Raw genomic sequence first — 13411 nt, forward strand, 5'->3', positions numbered from 1 at the left:
TAGTTCTCCTTGAAGAGGTCCTTTACGTTCCTTGTTAGTTGTATTCCTAGATATTTTATTCTCTTTGTGGCAATTGTGAATGGCAGTTCTTTCTTGGTTTGGCTCTCTTTAAGTCTGTTATTGGCGTATAGGAATGCATGCGATTTTTGCACATTGATTTTGTATCCTGAGACTTTGCTGAAGTTGCTTATCAGTTTCAGGAGATTTTGGGCTGAGATAATGGCATCTTCTAGATATACAATTATGTCGTCTGCAAATAGAGACAATTTGACTTCCTTCTTTCCTATTTGAATACCCTTTATTTCTTTTTCTTGCCTCATTCCTCTGGCTAGAACTTCCAGGCCTATATTGAATAGGAGTGGTGAGAGAGGGCATCCTTGTCTAGTGCCAGATTTCAAAGGGAATACTTCCAGTTTTTGCCCATTCAGCATGATATTGGCTGTTGGTTTGTCATAAATAGCTTTTATTATTTTGAGATACATTCCATCAATACCTAGCTTATTGAGGGTTTTTAGCATAAAGGGCTGTTGAATTTTGTCAAAGGCCTTCTCTTCATCAATTGAGATAATCATGTGATTTTTGTCTTTTGTTCTGTTTTTTGATGTTTCATTAAAAGATTTGATTTTCTTATGCCTATCTCACTAACAAATATGTGTATTGCATGTGATATGTCAAATGATGATGAGTACCATGAAGCAAAATAAAGCAGGGCTATGGGATAGACAGTGTGAGAGTGTGATAGGTAGAGTACTGAACCCCTGAAGATGTCCATGTACTAATCCCCAGAACCTGTGAATAAGTCAGGTTACATGGCAAAGGAGAATTAAATTTGCAGATGGAGTTAATGTTGCAAATCAACTGACCTTAACATAGGGAGATTATTTTGGATTATCCAGGTGGGTTCACTGTAATCAAAAAAGTCCTTAAAAGCAGAAAAGGGAGGCAGAGGAGTCAGAGTTAGGCAGGGGGAAATGTGACTATGGGAAAAAAGGCATAAGTAGGTGCAACATTGCTAGCTTTGAAGATGGAGGAAGGGAAACATGTGCCAAGGAACTAGGGTGGCCTCCAGAAGCTTGAGAGGGCAAAGAAATTGATTATCCCCTAGACACTACAGAAAGGAATGCAATCCTCTGACATATTAATTTTAGCTCTATGAGATTCATGGCAGACTTCTGACTTCCAGAACTGTATGATGGTTAATTTATGTTGCTTTATGCCAGCAAAGTTGTTCTAATTTGTTATGATAGTGATATAACACTAATACAGAGTAATGAGATAGCATGTATTCTCAGAGAAAGTAATATTTGAGCAGATGTGAATGAAATATGAGAGTAGGCTTAGCAGATATCTGGGGAAAGGTAATTCTAGGCATGGAGGACTCCAAGTGCAAAGACCTTGAGAAAAGAACATGCCTAGAGTGTTCGAAGAGGTATGTTTTGAGTAGAGGGAATGAAGGAGAAACTTGAGAGACGATAAGGTGGGAATGGGAAAGGGTGAGGAAGAGTATATTATGCAGGATCTTGTAGGCCATTTAAATGACTTTAACTTTTATTCTGAGATAAGGAACGATTGGTGGGATCTGGACAGGAGGATGATATAATCTTATTTGTGTTTTAAAATGATTGTCCTTGCTTCTCTGTTGTAGACTATAGATGAGCAAGGGTGGAAGCAGGGAAATCAGTCTGGATTTGCAACAAATGAGTAAATGCAGGACAGTGACAGTGAAATCAGAGTAGAAGGGGGTGGATGCCAGAGACTGTGGAAAGAAGAGTGGTTAGGTTTTGCTTATGTGTCATAGTAAATCATGGCTAAGTGGAAAGCATACATACTACTCATGTTGTAGATATGGTTGGCCTGGGCAACAATAAGGCCATAAAGAGAGCTCAGAAAGTGTTCAAGGGGAGGGGTTATTTTTAGCAGAAGACAGTTTGGGACTAGCCACGTGAGAGCAGAGGTGTTGGGACTCCTGCAGTGAGATGTCCTCATAAGGTGAAGAAGATAGGACTGAAGTTCAGGGGAGATTATGCCTAGAGGGAGAACTTTGACAATCATCAAAGACATGTGATGGTGACACCATGAGAGGTTGTCATATCCCTTATTATAGGAGAATGCAGAAAGAAGCAGGTATCTAAGGATGTTGAGCTAAGAGTTCTATGCAGCACCCAACTCTCTCCTTCACCATCAATTCTAGATCCATACTTATAATCACAGAAAGTCAGAGACTAGAGGACCTTTTGAGACCACAATGAGTCCTCCTCCTTTGCCTTGGCTCTACAGGGGGAAAAATGAAGCCTAGTGATGGAATGGAATTTGTTTAATCATACACAGGGAAGGCGAGTGGCAGAGGCAGGACTAGAACCCACACTACCTTTATCTACATCACATTGCCAATCATGCTACTACATGTTCTAATTCTGCAGGTTCTAAGAAATACCCTCAAAAATGCATTTGGGAGAGGCTATTTCTAGACTGGACAGAATGGAGCTGTTTTGTCCTTACTGGGCCCTAGTTGCTCTCTCTGAAGTGTAAAGCTAATAGCATTAATCAGTCAACTGAAACAACCAAGAATATGCTTGAAAATCAAATCGGGATCCATTGATTACATGCACGCATGCAGAATGGGAAATTAAGAAAAAATAAACTATATGCCACCAGCCCTTATTTTTGATTGAACATTAAGAACCAGTGTTTTTTGAGCTCTGGTTCTTAAGGTGACAGAAAAAGAGGAAGTGAGACATTTGTGGCTGTGAGTGGGTGAATGTGATACAAACACTGACAATTTTGTCATTTTCCTACTTCCACCCACTCTACCCACTGACTAGGAGAGTTGAACAAAGAACAGCCCAGGGCGATCCCTCGTAGGCTAGGCCTGCAAGCCTTTTTTCTGGTTCCTCTTAAATAGACTTTCAATTTAAATCCCTTTAATTTCATCAAAAGACTTGAGTACTTGCTGTATGTGTCAGGCTTGTGTTAGGGCCCTTACAAAAATTTTCTCCTTCATTCCTTCATAGTAACTATATGAGAAAGCTACTAATTTATTTGCAATTTACAAAGAATATAAGGCTCAAGGACTGGCCTCCAAATCTAATTTGAAGCAGAGCTGGGAATTCAACCTATACAGCTTGTGGATAGAGTCCATGTTCTGGTTACCACTATCCAATACTGACTCTTATACTGTGAGTTTTATCTTTGTAACTCTAGGCCCAGCCAAAGGCCTCATATGTGTCTGGTACTGTCTGTTAGATATAAGCAAATTGAATGCGGAAGGTACTACCCTAGGAGGTTTAAGTACTATAAAGCCCCAAGGAAACAAAGAGCCAAATTCCTCTCAGTCAGGAAAGGCTTTGAGGGGGAGATGGTGTTTGCAATATATTTTGAGAATAGGGTAGGTCTCTTTTCTCTTCTGTTCTTTTCTGTTCTCTTTTCTTTTCTTTCTTTTCTTTTTATATTTTTTGGGACAGAGTCTTCCTCTGTTGCCCAGGCTGGAGGGCAGTGTCATGACCACAGCTCACTGCAGCCTCAAACTTCTAGGCTCAGCAATCCTCCCCACTCAGTCTCCTGAGTACCTGGGACTATAGGTGCACACCACCAGGGTAGATCTTTTATAGGAAGAATTAAGGGCAAATGAGGGGGTTATTCCAAATTGAAGTTCAGGGTAAAGTAGGACAACTTTTTTACAGATGAATAATTTCACTTTTAGCATCTCTAGCCTTGACTAGTTTGCTAGACTGCAGACCCCAGATGTGAGCAGCTGTTTTGCTTCAGGACAGGATTTGACCTATGCTATACCCAAATGCATGTAATACAAACCATGCAATAACACTTCTGCTGTACTAACCTCATGTTTGCTTTCCCTGAGCACATACTATCTGGAGGATTTCAAGGCGTCCATGCCCATATTGGTAGGTGGAAACAAATAAGCCAGCATTATAAAGTTCTCGAAAAAATAGGCAAGTTACTAATGAGTCTTAAAGTAGGTTAACTGCTGCTTAGGTTTAGAGGAAATTGCTGCTTAGGGCCAATGGAAAAATGGGAAGTGACTGCCATGGGTATAAGAATTCTTTCTGGGGTTGTAAAAATATTCTAAAACTGATTATGATGAAGGTTGCACAGATCTGTGAATATACTAAAAACCACTGAATTGTACAATTTCAATAGGTAAAGTTTATGCTCAATAAATTATATCTCAATAAAGCTGTTGAAAAATTCATTACAGTTTTGGAAGAATTTTTAATGGCTTGGGAAAAAGTTTACAATATAATGTTAAGTAATAAAGAAGAATATGAAATTATATGTAAGCCATAATCCAAACTAGGTTAAAAGTATGACAGGCTTGCAGATAATGTTTAATTTTTTCTTTTAATTTTTTGTATTTTGAATTTTTCTAATAGTCATATATTTTCTTTAATAATTTATTTTTATAAATTTCTTCACATATGCATCAAATACATATTTTAATTGGTAGACCTAAAATAATTTTTCTTTTGTACTTTTTATTTTGTTCTGTTTTTGGATTTTCTACAATTAAAATGCACTATTTTAATAGACAATATTAACACATTTGGAAATACCATAAAATATCCATCACACATTACAGCATCTACAAATAAATAAGAATAATTTAAGTCAACTAATGAAACAATGAGCAATCAGGAGACAATTTTCACAAGAAGTGATATGTTTGGCTAGTAAACACATGGAAGTATGCTAAACCTCACTTACAATAACCAAATTATAAAAGCAATTGATGCTACCCAATTTTGTGAAAGGTGTAGGGAAAAAGACTCTTTCATACAGGGATGGCTGGATTGTCGACTGGTGCCACCACTCTAGAAAGTAAGTTGACAAAACTATCAGGATAAAAAAAATATTTACTGAGCAATTAAAATCTTAGGATTTTATTCAACAGAAATATTTACACAAGTGTACAATGAAATACAAAGATGTTTATTGCATCATTGATGATAATATGGAAAAGTTAGAAGCAACTTAAATGTCTATCAATAAGAGACTGCTTAAATACATTTTAGTTCAATCAATATACTGAAGAATACTATGAAGCTGTTAAAAGGAATGGGGGTAGTTTTATATGTACACATACAGAAAGATGCTTACAACATATTACAGATGAAGAAAGTAAAATTTAAATGAGAATGTATAAGTCTATTTTTGTTGAAAAATTTAGGTTAATATATGCATAGAAAAATTATGTAAAGGGCTGACAATAAATTGTTATTTGTGGGGTGGATTTATGGGGGATTTTCAGTTTCAACAAAGGAGGAAAACTGAGTTTTAATCTTAGATTTTCTACTTACTAAGGTATGAGGCCTTATATAAGTTAATTTCCACTTTCTCATATGTAATTGGGCTAAAAATTGTATGTTTTTCATAGAGCCACCTTGAAGATAACTAATGCAACTAATAAGTATCAATTATTTAAAATGTAAGCAATAAGATCAGTTATTTTGCTTTATACTACTCTAATTTTTAATATTTTTTACACATTGTTTCTAAAATCAGAAGAGAAGGTAAGAAGAAGACTGACAATCCATATTCAAATAATGGTTTGGTGACTTTGTCAGAGTAGCAAGTAAGATCAGAAGAAATTGTATAAAACCTCCCCATGAGGAGCAGAATATCTGGTAACCTACAAAAGAACTCCCCAGATAGGGAAAGCCTTAGACCTCTATTCTTAAGATTTATTGGAAGCAGAAGCATTTTTACATGCATTATCCCAAATCTGTCAGTTATCATTACTCTATAGATACAGCAGAGGCTCTGAAGTTAAGTAACTTCCCCAAAGTCACACATCAGGGAACCAGGAATCTTACTTACAATCTGTGTGACTCCAAATTTGTGCTCTTTCATATTGCACAACAGTGTCCAGATTAATTCAAGTGGAGAGTGAACTTTTTCTGGTGCATCTCTTAGTCTCTTGCGCAGCCATTGCCTTGCACACACCCATACTGTTTCTTTGCTTTAGGGACTGGAAAGTGGAAGTGGAACTCCCTATGTTCTGTCCTGGGATATTTCCGGGCTGAGCCGAGAGTAGCTGTGTGTCCTGCTAGGTCATGGACTTTCACTGACCACAGAGGTTGAGAACCCTTGAGCAAACTAAATTCTTGTATCTCACTGATTTGGGAGCAAAGCAGAAGTGGCAAAAGCTGACAAAGCCCAGCTGGAGCAGGGATGTTGAAATGGACACAAATAAACATGCCCTGTAGACATGACCAATATAAATGTTCTAAATTTACTCCTGCTTCTATGGTTATACTTTCTATTACCTTGTACCGAACCTTGGAGGTACTAGATACTCCTTCCTTCTCTTTTGCCTCCTCTTTCAGGTGCCTAATTGTGCTGTTCTCTTCATCTTCATAGTCAAATTTCTCCTTGAGGGTCTGTGAAGCTCATAGCTTAACTACTACAAATATTTCTCATAGGCCTAGCTGTCTCAAATTTATGTTTAAATGTATCCTAAACACTCTATTTTGATTATTTTTTCCTCTGTCCACAAAATGCTTCACAACTCCTCCTTATTATCTGGCTTTATTATCTGAGGACTTAAACCTGGACTTATGTAGTAGGTGGACAAATAAAAGTTGGGGAACATAAATGTAATTTACTTCTAATTTTTACTATCTGCTAAAATATAAGCTTTGTGAGGTAGAGATTTTGTGTACTTCATTTACTGATATGTCACAAGTGCCTAGAAACATGCTTGAAACCTTGGGAGCTCAATAAATATTTATTGAATGGGTGAATGTATCAACATTCTAAGATCTTTTAGTTAATTTTCTTCCTTTGTAGTACTCAAATAGGAATCAAATCTGCCGTGTAAAGTTTACAGGTCATATATTCCAAGGAATAAGCCTCTAAAAGTTTTCTTGAAAACACACTGTCCAGTTTACAAAACTGCTCAGTGCTAGGGAATGTATTCTTTTGTTCATGTTATTCATTCAGTTTCTGCATGTCTACTATATGCCTGACGTTGAGCTGGCACTGGAAATATGAAAATGAGTACAAAACATTACTGCTTTCAGGAAACCCAATATCCAGAGTGAAACACAGACACATAGCATCTAACTAGAATTTTAGGCCACACATAGTAAGTGCCATGTAATATGTACTAAATAGTCCAGGAGTTGAAAGGAGAGAGATCACTTTCAATTCTGGAATCAGAAAGGAAACCCCAGTGTAGGTCATCTTTCCTATGGCAACTAAGCCCATTAAAGGCTTAGCAGGTGCTAAATTAGGTGTTGTTTGGCATAGCTTCCAATATTACAGACTGTTTGCAAAGATATCCCCTTCCCTGAGTATTCCCATCGTAAGTCTTTTTTTTTTCTCTGTAGTATATAATCCCAGTTTCAACAGTCATCTTTTACAGATCACGGTCTTGTGACCCAGAACACTTTTTGAGAGTACTTATTAAGTTTTCTCCCTAAGGACTAACTATTCTAGTAAGCTGTGATAATCAATCCCATGACTGGGGAGTTGGGAAATTCAAGCACTCCCTGAGGGTGTGCTGACTGAGATGGAAAAATGTCCTGGGTAACCCAAGAATGAAATCAGGCCTACACTCCCGTGGAGCAACTAGGGTGGTGTAACAATGTGTGTAACTGTGGGACAGAGAGGACATTTGGCAATAAACAATCAAGACAGACTTAAAAGGAATCACCAGAGTGCCCAGAGTTGCAGAAGTCACCACCACTTGCACATCTTTGATTGGCTTGGTCACTGTCACCTACATGAAGAGTGGTGATCTTTGATTTATTTACTATGAGTCTTTGTGAGGCTGTTCCTTGCTGTCACTACTGAGGTAGTGCCAGCAGATCTAAACAGACAGGCAGGTCTAAAGGCCGAGATACCTGTGGCAAAACTGGTTTAATGGAACTGTACTGATGCTGAGCCATGTGAGGAGGCACAAAGTGTCCAACAGTAGATGCTACTTTTTCAATATACATGAATCACTTAACTCAAATGCAGCTGTTGCCTGTCTCCATTTTGGAAACCGTTGCAAGGAAAAATTCAGTTAATCATATTTTTGTCTGGCTGTCTCCCTTTGCTATAATCTCTTGAAGTGAGAGTTATACATCACTGATATGTAAAAAACATATATGTGGAATTTTCAAGAGCAGTTCATTTTTCCAAAGGCTTGATAAACACTTTATATCTTTCTGGTACTAGAAAGAAACATGTAATTCTCATGCTGTGTTGGGGCACATGTCCATGCTGTTGCTGGTTGATGGAGTTTTAAGGGTTGGTTTCGTTTCTACTACTTCAGGGTAAGTTCTCAAATTTTTGGATCCAAGCAGTCACTATTATCAATTCTGATGGTGTCAAATTAATCAAAGGTGTAAAACAGTGTCATTGTCTTGGCTACACTTTATTTATTATTATTATTCTTTTTACCAACAGGAGATGCAGTTTATTTACAACAGCAGCCACAGGGGCTGAGGGAATACACGGCATTTACGAAATGAGCTGCACGTATATAACGAATTACATATGCAAAAAAAAAATCTCAAGAACATAGGATAGCGTGAGCTCCACCCACCTCCCTCAATGACCCCAGCATGTGGTAATGCCAGGCAGGTGGCCCGTGGGTATGCAGGTGGGGGAGGGTGATGCATGGAAGGAAAAGCCACTGGCCACTGAAATTAGTACAGAATCACCCCTCATACACACTCAGACACATGACAGGAGACAGACAAAGGGCAGATGACACCTATCTGATGTGGGAAGGATGGGAATTGAAGTCTACATAGCCTGATGTTAGAGGGAGGAGAGTGGAGAGCTCCTAGCCACTGTTCAACTACATGGTTGGGCGGGGGAACTCTCTCTTCAAAAAGAAAAGGGTTTATTCCCTCAGGGTCCCTGCTAGACCAAGCCCATCGGTTACCCAGCCTGGGCAGGGGGCTCTGCCCGGAGGGTGGGCCAAGGAACAATGGGGAAGTTTATGCGGACAAACAAGTTCCCAAACTACTTCCCGCTTCTGACTCCTCTAACCAGAAGGGGGAAAAAGGGAGAGGCCAGAGAGAAAAGGCTGTATTAGGGCCTGACCTGCAGCTGCCTTTCTGAAGGGAGAGTGGGCTATAGCCTTCCTCCCTTTACCTTCAGCCTACTCCCAAGACTGCATATGGAAGGGTCCTGGGGGACTGGTGAGGTCCTCCTTTATCTCTGGCTTTCCGTTGGAGGTAGAAGGCTATGGATGGCCAGGAACAGAGGGGCCCAGGCCCCAGGATTTATTCTAACTCCTGCCAAAATCTGCTTTTAAAAAAATAATTTCAATTTGTGGGTCAAAACCAACTTGTAGCCAGACATCAGCCGTGATCAGAATCACCCTAAGGGGACAGTAGGGTTCCAAACAAGATACTGTAGCCCTATCTCTGTTGTTCCCTGAACGCTCTAGGGTCCCTAACTCGATCAGTCCAACCAATCCTGGGTACTAGCTACCCACATGTAGGATGGCTCCTCTTGGGAAGAGGGTAGGGGACATGTCCAGCAAGTGCCAGAGAACTTGGCTCAGGATCACCTCCACTCATGTCAGTCAGCTCTGCTCTCAGTCCTGGCTGTGGTCCTCCAGCTCAGCTCCTGGGAGTAGCGGTGCCCAGATGGAGGGGGAATAGTACATCTCTTCAGGATGTAGACCAGGCAGGTGGGCACACTGGCATTTGACAGTCCCACAGAAGGGCAACGATACCCCTTCCCCAGCACTGACAACCCAGAGCACAGAGGCCACCTTCTCTTTCCACCTGACTCCTAGCAAATGGAGAAGAGGCACGAGATGAAGATTATCCTTAGAGCCCCAAACCACAAATATAGAATAAATAATTTAAAATCACTAAGGAAAGAAACTCGGGATGGTGGGTGGGGTGCTTTGGAGGCAGGAGCTCTGAGAGAGAAACAGAAGGCAATCAAGGTGAAGCAGGGTGGCAAGCAGCAGTTGGGAACTTGGGCTGCCCTGGTAGGGCAGGGAATGAGGTACGAAAACATTTCAAATAAAGTAGCACAGTTCCCTCTCACTTTGGGGCCCCACTCCCCACCAGCCCTGGGTCAGGGAGGAGAGTCATGGGTAGTAATTCTGATATAGCTCCCTCTTCATACGCTCCCTTTCCAATTCCTTGAAGCCATAAAGGCTGGAGGCCCTTTCTTGGCACCCAACAACAAAAGGACAGCTCCTGCTGCCAAGGAGACCCATGGGGACTAAGTGGAAAGGGCTATCCCTTCTCCCCTCTACTTCCAAGGGGAGGCCAGAGATAAAGGAGGATCTCACCAGAGAATGTGGCAGCAATTCTGGACCCCGACCTCAGCAGACAGCACTCTGTGCCTGCCTACCACTGGGACTGGGGACATTTGATAGGATTCTCCTCACAGACAAGACATGCCCATCCTTGCCCCTTGGCTCCAAGTACTGGACCCATTCACATTACTGAGGGCAACCACAACAGGCCCCCTCCAGGCTCAGCTTCCAACCCACAGCCTCCCAGACCACCACACTGCCCCTCAGCAGGACTTAGTCCAGTTCCTGGGGTGGGGGATAGGCAGTGCCCTGACACAGCGCCCAGTTCAGGCCCCTGGCCTAGCTGGACATTCAGTAACTCACAGTATAAATAGGAAAACCGCCTCACGACCAAACTTATGTCCAAAGCATAATATATTCAGGTCTGAGTTCTGCACGCCAAGGACCTTGACATGCCCCCGCAGAGTACGTAATCAGATCCTCTGCATGCCTGGCCCACCAAACCTCCCGGGCCCCAACCCCCAGCAGCCATCCATTTGCCAGGCTATGGCACCTGGCTGGGAATCAGGAGACAGGGTTCTGCTCAGCAAAAGGCTATCTCTGGTACTGAAATCAGTTGATGTTATCACAGGTGTTCACCTTTGGGGGTACCGGTGGCTTTGGCTTCCTCTTGTTGGAGTCCAGACTGGAGGCAGTCCCTACCAGACTCAGATGGGATTTCTTTTTCTTGGTTTTCTGTGTCTCGGAGCTGCTGGTACCTAGACCTCAACCCTAATTTTCACTCGTCCCGGGGGAGCCTGAATCAGAGGGTGAGAGATCAGAGGACCAGTCCCACTGAAGTTGGCTGATCAGGGCCTAGCGGTCAGTCATGTCAAAGCTGTCATTATCCTGGGAGCTCTCCATCTGTGGAAGGACAGCTGAGGCCCTGAGGAAATAAATCTTCAAGGTTCACTTCTGCTCGTCTGTGTGCTGGGACTTTGTGCATATCTTGGTGTCTTCAGAAACCACCCTATATTGCATGGTTAGAAGGTTATGAAGCTCCCTGGTCTCATAACTGATTTCATAGTTATGATGAAATCATAACTGATTTCATAGCTGATCCCAGTTGAGTTGTTACAAAAAAAAATTCAAATAGCTAAGTTCCCCATTTTTGTGTTTTAAAGACTCTGATCTTCGAGGGGTATTGGGATTCTTGTCTGATTTTCTCTTCTTGGCTTTCTTCTCTGAGCCATAGGACCAGTCGTTATTGATGTCATCATTATCCTCTTGGTCACTCTCAGATTTGCTTATATTATTGCTACTGGTGACTCAGCTACTGTTTCCACCTATTCCTAGGCACGTATCCTGATGGGGAGCAAAGTGAGAGGCAGGAATGCTACAGCTGCAGTTGGAACAAACATATTCCTTGCTCTTTCACCGGTTGAAAACCAAAATCCTTCATGCTCTCAGGGTCAGTGTCGTCCAGGAAGAAATAGCCCCACCTGACAGCCTGGTATACCTTAAAGCAGAATCTCAAACAAGGATCCTAGACCAGGATTATATCTTGCTTATGTCTCTTGCGCTATGGCCACTAGTTTGCTATTATCCAAGCCAGACAAAGACGTTTCCTACATTTTCATTTGTAAACTCTTGTGGAGAAGGCGCTCTGGCTGTTCAGAGCACAGCAGGCTGGGGAGAGGGGGAAGGGAGAAGGGTGGAGAGGAGGGGTGAGTGGGAGGAGGGGTGGCTCACCAATGCAGGTAGCCTCCCAGGGTTGCGTCCTCTGGGGCCAGCTGCTCCAGAACCCCATGTCTGTCGGTCCATCCTTACCTGTCCCGGATCCCAAGGTCCGGGCCAGGGTCAGGCCTCCTTCCTGCCTCACCGCCTCATCAGGTGGCCATGGTCTCTTCTGCTCTCTTCTTGTCCAGTCGGTGCCTCCTCCTTCTCACCTCACTCTGTCCCCTTGCAGTCCTCTGTGCCATCTTGGCTACATTTTAGAGTCACCTGGAAAAGTTTTAAAAGTTCGATTATACAGATATTACCTCAGACAAATTAAATCGAAGTCTTTATTTAGGAGTGGGTCCCAGACATCAGTATTTTGTAGAGCTCTGAATTAGTCTGTTCTCATGCTACTAATAAAGACATACCTGAGACTGAGTAATTTATAAAGGAAAGAGGTTTAATTGACTCACAGTTCCACATGACTGGGGAGGCCTCACAATCATGATGGAAGACAAAGGAGAAACAAAGGCATGTCTAAGGATAGGCAAGGGGGCATATGCAGGGGAACTCCCTTTTATAAAACCATCAGACCTCATGAGACTTATTCCCTATCAGGAAGACAGTACAGGAAAGACCTGCCCCCATGATTCAATTATCTCCCACTGGGTCCATCACACAACACTTTGGGATTATTACAATTCAAGGTGAAATTTTGGTGGGGACACAGATCCAAATCATATCAAGCCCCCTTCTGATTTCAATGTGCAACCAAGTTTAAGAACCACCACATTAGAGTAATCACTTTGTAAACGTAGATGCCATTTGAGTTACTGTAATGAGAGATATAACTATCAACATTTGCAGAAGTTACCATTTCTTCTTCCTTCCAACTTTTTGGTATGGGCATATGTAATAAATATTATTCTGGAAAATCAAGCTTAAATACTATCCTTGATGAATATGTGATCAAAATGTAGAATCAAGGGTTCGCCAGGTATAGGAAGAATTCTTATGATTTGAAATAGTGCCTAAATGGGATAAAAAGTAAGGAGAGAGCCTGAAATTAGATAACAGATACAAAATGCCCTCTCACCCCAGCAGACTCTATTACTTAGAAGTAATACTATCCAGTATTCAAAAAGATAACATTATATTACTTGATTCTTTGGTAACTTTCCTACCCTATGAATTCCCTCTGTTATTTATTTTTATTTAATGGGAGCCAATGTTACTTAAAGGCTTATTTTAATAAATTTAATATTATAGGCAACTGTGTTGAAATCTATATGTCTCATAAAACAAGCAATAATTGCATTTATCAGGCTAAGATAAAAACATTAGAATAGAAAACTTCTGGCAATATTCAGATTGAGTTTTCACTTTTGCAGGTCAGCACGGCAGTGTGAAACAAATGTGTATATATATTTAAAAAAAGAAATTGCCGGGTGCAGTGGCTCACGCCTGTAATCC

At 41.3% G+C, this 13411-nt stretch overlaps 1 pseudogene; it reads right to left on the reverse strand.

The window, feature by feature from the left end:
* Nucleotides 1-10852: 10852 nt before the first annotated feature.
* Nucleotides 10853-11859, reverse strand: LOC108294813 (annotated as a pseudogene).
* Between the last annotated feature and the right edge of the window lie 1552 nt (nucleotides 11860-13411).

This window comes from Cebus imitator, unplaced genomic scaffold (assembly GCF_001604975.1).
Source record: "Cebus imitator isolate Cc_AM_T3 unplaced genomic scaffold, Cebus_imitator-1.0 Scaffold604, whole genome shotgun sequence".
NCBI classification, from domain to species: domain Eukaryota; kingdom Metazoa; phylum Chordata; class Mammalia; order Primates; family Cebidae; genus Cebus; species Cebus imitator.